General features: G+C 49.9%; 1 long non-coding RNA gene across 1 annotated transcript; it reads right to left on the reverse strand.

Moving 5' to 3' along the window:
* Window positions 1–2,281: 2,281 nt before the first annotated feature.
* Window positions 2,282–6,912, reverse strand: LOC110567719 (uncharacterized). Its single transcript, XR_002478067.2, has 3 exons — window positions 6,486–6,912; window positions 3,914–4,129; window positions 2,282–2,917 (listed from the first exon to the last, which is right to left on the reverse strand). It is a non-coding gene; the product is annotated as an uncharacterized LOC110567719 (long non-coding RNA).
* Window positions 6,913–7,450: the final 538 nt, after the last annotated feature.

Raw genomic sequence — 7,450 nt, forward strand, 5'->3', positions numbered from 1 at the left:
CCAAAACCCAGGACAGGGCTTCAAGCCCTGAGAAACCTTCTTGACCCCTGGTGGACCAGTGACCCTTCTCTGACCTCCCACCGCATCTGGGTGCCAGAGGTGGGGTAGCGCTGGGGGGCCTTTTCCTATCTTGGGACTCATTTCACTGGGTGTCGTTTGTTTGGCCTTCTGTCCTTTCATGAGATTCGAGCTCCAGACACCCACTAGCACTTACGTCTTAGCAAATGTTTGAGAAACAAACGTTGGCTGAATGATTGAGTGAAGGAATGCGTTCAACACAACTCATGACTGCGATGCTCCTGTCCCAGAGGAGACGCTCCTGTGGGCAGTGTGAAGCTGACGGCAGGACCAGTGTCCTGTCATGGCCAGCATTCTAAGCCCTGTTCCCTCCACTCTCCAGCCCAGGTGACCTTTCTTCAGATAGCTCATTGATGAGTCATTTCCAACTACCTTGTTAACCAATTGCCACAGATACAGCAGTTTAAAGCAGCGCCCAGTTACTATCCCCCACGTCCCGAGAGTCAGAAGTCAGCATCACATGCCTAGCCGGTGCTCCGCCTGAGTTGCAAGGCCGAGGTCTGGGTGTGAACACTCCAGCAGTGAACCTGCCTTCGAGTTCTGTGTTGGCAGGACTGCATCTGTCTGTCGAGTTGTTGGCATCCCCTGAGGATGCCAAGCAGGGGAGAGACTCTGGGGTGGGGACACATCCCAGGACTTCCCCATCCTTTACCCTCTGGGGCCACATGCCCCTGCACACCCTGATTGGGGAAAAGCAGCCTATGCTGGTAGCCTGGACTGAAGTCCCTGTTCCTTGCCCACTGTGGGCCTCGGGGTTCATTCTCAACCCCCCGTATTTCCCGACTTGTGTCTCCCTTTAAAGCCACCTGTAGTGGGTTGAGTCCTTATGCCTGGAGTCTCTCTTCTGCCTTCCTTGTTTTAAGAGTTCCTGTGATTATTTTGGGTTACTCAGCTAACCTGGGATCACCTCTCTATTTTAAGGTCAGCCCGTTAGTAACCATAATTCCATCTGAAAATTCCTTAGAATTCCGCTCAGTATCAGCAGCCAGGCCCAGCTTGGCTCTTCCTGCCGCACAGAATGGCCACTGCTCAGCAAGAGCTGAGCTGGGTCTCCAGGGAGAGCAAGGCACCCTCCACAGCAGACCAGGGCGACAGTGACACCTGGGCACGCTCCCGGTCAGAGCAGCTGGAAGCCGGCGGGAGTCAGGTTTCCCCTGCAGCCCTCCTGCTGCAGGACATGGGTGCCTTTGCTGAATGTCCTCTGAGGGGCTGGCTTGGAGCAGAGGGATGACCTGCGCAGAAAACCCAGGGAAGTTTTCCCTTTTCAGGCAGATTTGTGGATTTGCTCACATCAGCTTCTTCACAAGGAAGCCACAGGCCACCTGGCCTTGTGCCAGCCTCATTGCCCACCATTACCCTTGGCCCCTGTCTCTCAATGAAGAGCACTCTGTCACGTCTACAATAGCCTCCTCCTGCCTCCTGGCCTTCCACACTGCCAGCGTGTGCGTGCACACACACAGACACACACACACTAGTGAGGTAGTGTACCTGTGGGCATGGACTCTGGAGTCACCCCGGCCCAGGTGTGAGTCCAGGCTCTGTGACCTTGACAGATGACAGCTTCCAGCCCCGATCTCTGAAATGGAGCTAACCTCCCAAAACTATGAAGGCAAAAGGAAACTGTGTGAAAACCTACAGTGCCTCCGTTATTATTCCCCAGGGGTGGCTGCTGTTACTGCCTCTCAGCAGCAGACTGGGTGTCCCCTCCCTCAGGTATCATCCTGTTTGCTCATCTGGCTCTCTGGGCTCCCTGTGACTTTCTCAAGGACAGGGACCCAACTCTTATCTCTGTGTTAGCAGGTTCCAGCACAGGCCCGTACACAGTAAGCGAATCTGGAAAGTGCATGCGGGCAGGAAGGCAGGAGCTGATGTGGTATTTCCCGTGGGCTGAGCCACAGAGCACGGGCACCTCCCTGAGACAAAGCAGCTTGTATGAAGCTCACAGGTCCCAGAGTTACAGGAAGGTGCTGCTGGGCTCGCACGAGGACCTCCTGGAGCATGACAGCCCTTCAGGCTCGCACGTGGCTTAATATTTCAAAGCACTGTATCATCTGGAGCTCACTTCAGAGACTGAGGTGGCACAGCACTAACCTCCTTTGACAGATGGGGAAACAGGCCCAAGACCACAACCGTGGTCCTCTAACCCCGCAGCTGCAGACCTTCCACAGGGCCCTGCTGTTGGCCTGGCCCTGTTTATCGGCTCAGTCCAGTGAGAATGGCTCCCTGAAGAGCCAGAATCTGCTGGGACCCCTTGAGACCTAGGTTCCTGTTTTAGCAGCTTTTTCCTTCCTTAACCCATGTATGAATTTAGCAAATATGTATCAAGCATCTTCAGGATACAGACGTAGCAGTGAACTCTAAAGGTGGCTTCTGTGCTGGTCCCTTCTCAGTTCAGGGGTCACCTCCTTCAGGGTCACCTCCCTGACCACCCCACCTAAAGTCATTCTCCTCTCACTGGCTTCAACCTTGTTTTATTTCTCCTTTTCTTCCATGGTCACTTTAGCAAAACCTGGAAAATGCAGACTCTTCTAAAGAAAGAAAATGCTGTACTCTTTACCACCTGCAGAAAATCGCGGTGAACATTTTCCTGTGTTTTTCCTTCCAGTTGGTCTGCTCTGCAAAGAGATGTCCTGTCATCATCCACGTACCATTTTATTCTGCTTTTTTGCTTAAGGCTAATTCTAAGATTCCCTTATTTTCACATTGTAACATCTCTGGATCTTGCACTCTGCAGCGGCTGTGTTACAGGCACTGTCAGCCGCTGTTAGAATTCAGCTCTTTCCACAGGAGGTTGTATTCATTCTGCCAGTCACCTGGGGCACTGCCAACTTGAGATAACCTGAAATTAAACTTAAATTCAGTTACAGCCTTTACTTGGGGTATTTCCAGATCATATCTTAGTGCAAATTCAGACTCAAACCAGTGTGAGTACTGGCTTGTGCACGTCCTCAGGGGCGGTTCTGCTCCCTGCCTGCATCTGGGTCCATGGTTGGGACACGGAGATTTCCTCACGGGCTCTTTCTGCCTGACGAGGCTGCTTATCATTCCCCTCACACCAAAGAAATACACCTTTAGGATCCCAACTTCACTTAGATGTCCTTTATTAGATAACCCATTCTGGGTATTTTCTTCTTTAAAGGTATGTGAAATGGTGGTGTGTTTTCTAATCAAGTGTCTTAAATGTGCTGAAATGCCATAGATAGAAACACTATGAGCATCTTTTCAGTGACCCCACGATATTACGTTAAGGGAAGTCCAATACTTTACTCACTCATTCTCTTGTGTATTTATTTTCATTCTTTTTTTGTTTGTTTGTTTTGTTTTGGAGACGGAGTCTTGCTCTATGGCCCAGGCTGGAGTGCAGTGGTGCGATCTCCACTGACTGCAACCTCGGCCTCCCAGGTTCAAGCGATTCTCCTGCCTCAGCCTCCCGAGTAGCTGGGATTACAGGCACCCACCACTACACCCAGCTAATTTTTGTATTTTTAGTAGAAATAGGGTTTCACCATATTGGCCAGGCTGGTCTCAAACTCCTGACCTTGTGATCTGCCCGCCTTGGCCTCCCAAAGTACTAGAATTACAGGCATGAGCCACCACGCCTGGCCCCATTATTTCCATTCTTTTATGAAATGAAGAGACTGTGCTCTTTCTCACACATGGCTTCTTTGCATCCACATTGTTTTTTAGGGTAGATTCTCGGAAATAGCCTTGCCATGGTGAAGGGTTGAATACAGTAGTTCCCCCCTTACCTGCGGTTTCACTTTCTGAGTTTTCATTTACCTGCAGTACACCGAGGTTTGAAAATATTAAATAGAAAATTCCAGAAATAACTCACCAATTTTAAATGGCACTCCATTCTGAGTAGTGTGACACAGTCTTGCTCCATCTAGCCTGGGACGTGACCCTTCTCTTTGTCCATCGTCCCCACACTGGGCCTGCTCCCTGCCCTTCAGTCACTTAGGCAGTCACATCAGCTGTCACCACATTGCTGTGTTTCTGTTCAGGTCACCCTTGTTTGACTTAATGGCTCCAAAGCACAAGAGTACTGTACCTGATTAACAAATTAAACTCTATGGTAGGTCTGTATGCTCAGGTATATACATAGTGTATGCACGGTTTGGTACTATCTGTGGCTTCAGGCATCTACTGGGGGTCTTGGAATAGATCCCCTACGGATAAGCGGGGACTTCTGTAGGCTAAAGACCCTTGATACATAAAGCCTAGTGTCTTTAGAGGTTGATTTCTTTTCTCTCTCTCTCTCTTTTCTTTGGAGATGGAGTCTTACTCTGTTGCCCAAGCTGGAGTGCAGTGGCCCGATCTTGGCTCATTGCAACCTCCACCTCCTGAATTCAAGTGATTCTCCTGCCTCAGCCTCCTGAGTAGCTGGGACTACAGATGCACCACTACGCCCAGCTAATTTCGGTATTTTCAGTAGAGACAGGGTTTCACCATCTTGGCCGCGTTGGTCTCAAACGCCTGACCTCAGGTGATCTCCAGCTTCGGCCTCCCAAAGTGTTGGGATTACAGGTGTGAGCCACCGCACCGGCCTTTTTTTTTTTTCTGTTTTCTGTTTTATCTTTGAGGCAATGGAGTCAGTGCCACCCCGAGTTGGGGTGTGAGTCTGCCTGTATTGATAGCAGCTGGCAGAGCTTATTTAGAAAACTCCACAGGGTTGAAGGATTCAAATTAAAGAGGCTGAAATCAAAGGCAGACTCAGGTATAAGCCCGTATAATCTCAAAGGTCAACTAAAAATAGGGCCGGTTTTGACATGTTTGTGAGCGTGCACATGCCGAGGTAGAGGCTTTCTGGAGTCAGATCACATGCTTCAGATGTTATGAACAACACAGTAGGCATTGGGATCGTTCAATTTGAGGCATTCAAATATAATTAAATATAATAAATTCAAACTAATTTTTTGTGGAGGTGAGTGGGGAGCTTCCTGAATTCTGGAATTAGGCAATCCAGGTGTCAATTGTACTAAGCTGACATTACTAAAATGTCTTAAAAACAGTTTTCATGTACAATTTAAGCTTTTTCCCCAGTCTCATCCGCACTCTTAATTTACTCAACAAAACATTTTTTTCTTGGACAAAGGTCATTTTCAACCCAGCTCTCACCTGGCTTTGTCATAAATTCCAAGGGGACAAAGATGTGCTTCCTGAGTCACAGACGTTGTAAAATCGTAATCTGATTTCACTCTAGGTTGCCTTTCATTCTTCCATTTTTTGCTGCAAAGCAGCAAAACAATAAATGCCTGTGCATGGCACAGCATGCTAGGGCCTGGAGTTACCCCGTGGACAGTGTGGGGCTCCTGACTGAAGGGGCATCTGGCAGTACAGGAGGCAGCACAGCCTGGTGACCCCGGGGCCGCAGGAGCACGGCCCTCCCCTGTCAAAGCTGGCTTCTCAGGACGAAATCCATTCGCTTTATGGCCCTGGCTGACCGGCCTTGGCCCATCTCCCTGGCTTCACCTCACTGCCACTGGGCTCCTGTGGCCACCGCAGCTTCTCTCTGCTCCTCAGACTCCCATGCTGGACCCGTTGCTGCCTCAGGGTGTTGCTTTGTGTGTTTTCACAGCTGCCTCTAGGGGAGATAGACCTAAAAGCCTGGGCCCACGTGCAGCCTCCAAGTGGTTCACTCATCACTCAGCTACTATGGCCAGATTGCCTGCTAGTGCCTGCTAGGTGCCAGGCCCCAGGGAGGGAAGCGATACCCTGTGGCCCCTGTCCCCTGTGGCCCCTGTTCTATGCAGTCAAGGTGCACAAACACAAAACACTGAACCCTGAAAGAGCAGAAGAGAGGACCAGAGGTCACTGGGCTGAATACAATGAAAAGTCAACTAAAAACCAGAAAAAAAGCATCGGAAATAAGCTATCTGGCAACGATCAGGGGAAAAGCTTGTGCTCCAGGCTGCAACAGAACCCCGAGGAGACCACTGCCGAGAGGGCGCCCTGGTGTAGTTAAACATGGGCCAAAGGAGGGACCACCTGGGTTCAAAGCTGGCCTTGTCATTTCAGCAACTCTGTGTCCTTGACCAAATGACTCAGCCTCTCTGAGTCTAAGTTTTCTCATCTGTAAACTGGGGATAATAAAATCTACTTCACAGGATAGAGGTGAGATAATAGAGAGACAGGCCTGGCACATTCAATAGATGCCCGCATGGGTGTGTACTCCCCTCCCACGCCCGACCCCGTGCTGCTGGAGAGGAGAATGACTGGGGACGTCTGTGCTGGAGTCAGCTGGGCATAACTAAGGACACCTTAAATTATGTAACCAGGTGACAAGCACCTAATTCATTCTCCACCCTGGGGCTAGTTCTGCTTATAAATTAAGGGGGCCAGGCAGGTCCAAGTGGAGCACTGCTGGCTACACAGTTGCAGATTCCCAGGCCTCATCCCCGACTCACCAAGTCAGAATCCTTGGGGGTGAGACTCAGAATCCATATTTGTAAATCTTCCCAGATGATTCCAAGTACAGCCAGGTCTTCACACCCACACAACTAGATGACCCCGGAGAGGCTTTCTCAACCTTTGCAGGCTGTGTTTCTGGCCCCATCAGATGTGCTGAGCAGCGTGGGTCTGGTTCATTGTTCATCCTCTGCCTTCATCAGAGACAGGGGTTTCTCCTGGTCCCCACTCGTGGGAGGAAGCCGCAAGCGGAGACAACTAAGTGGAGAAATCAATCTCTAGCAACTGCCCACTGCCCTGCTCTGGAGGTTGCCTGCGAAGAGGGAAAAGCTAACTTCCAAGACCTGGGGTGCTTTCTCCCCACTTATCAGCTGAATCGAAACTGAAAATACGCCTCTGAGGCTGGAGATCTGCTACACGATTGAAACGTTGATAAGCAGTCCCTTCTCATGTGGCCGCTTCCACCTAAAAAGAAAATGAAACCCCTTGGAGTTCCTGCTGGTCTTACATTTTTTTATCTTGTAAGAACTTAAAAATTATTTACTGTCACTGAGATTCTTTCCAGATTGCCCCAAATAGCCATGAGTTTCCCAGCTTTATCTGGGAGGTATTTGGGGTGGTGAATTGCTGTTCACATAGTGAATTCCTGTTGCAGATCCAGGGTTACTAAATTTCCCCCATGAAGACAGGTCATCTCTTGAACTCAGTGCTCTTACAGAGCAGGGGATTGAAGGAAGAGGTTCTCCCTGATGGTTTCTAAGGGGGTGCTTTCAAAACCTCAGCAAGAGCCTGGCGCAGTGGCTCATACCAGCAATCCCAGATGTTGGGAGGCTGAGGCGAGCTAATCACCTGAGGTCAGGAGTTTGAGACCAGCCTGGCCAACATGGTGAAACCCCATTTCTACTAAAAATATAAAAATTAGCCAAGTGTGGTGGCACATGCCTGTAATCCCAGCTGCTTGGGA

The sequence above is a fragment of the Aotus nancymaae genome, unplaced genomic scaffold, assembly GCF_030222135.1.
Source record: "Aotus nancymaae isolate 86718 unplaced genomic scaffold, 86718_ANA_hifiasm-v0.15.2.pri h1tg000029l, whole genome shotgun sequence".
Taxonomy (NCBI): domain Eukaryota; kingdom Metazoa; phylum Chordata; class Mammalia; order Primates; family Aotidae; genus Aotus; species Aotus nancymaae.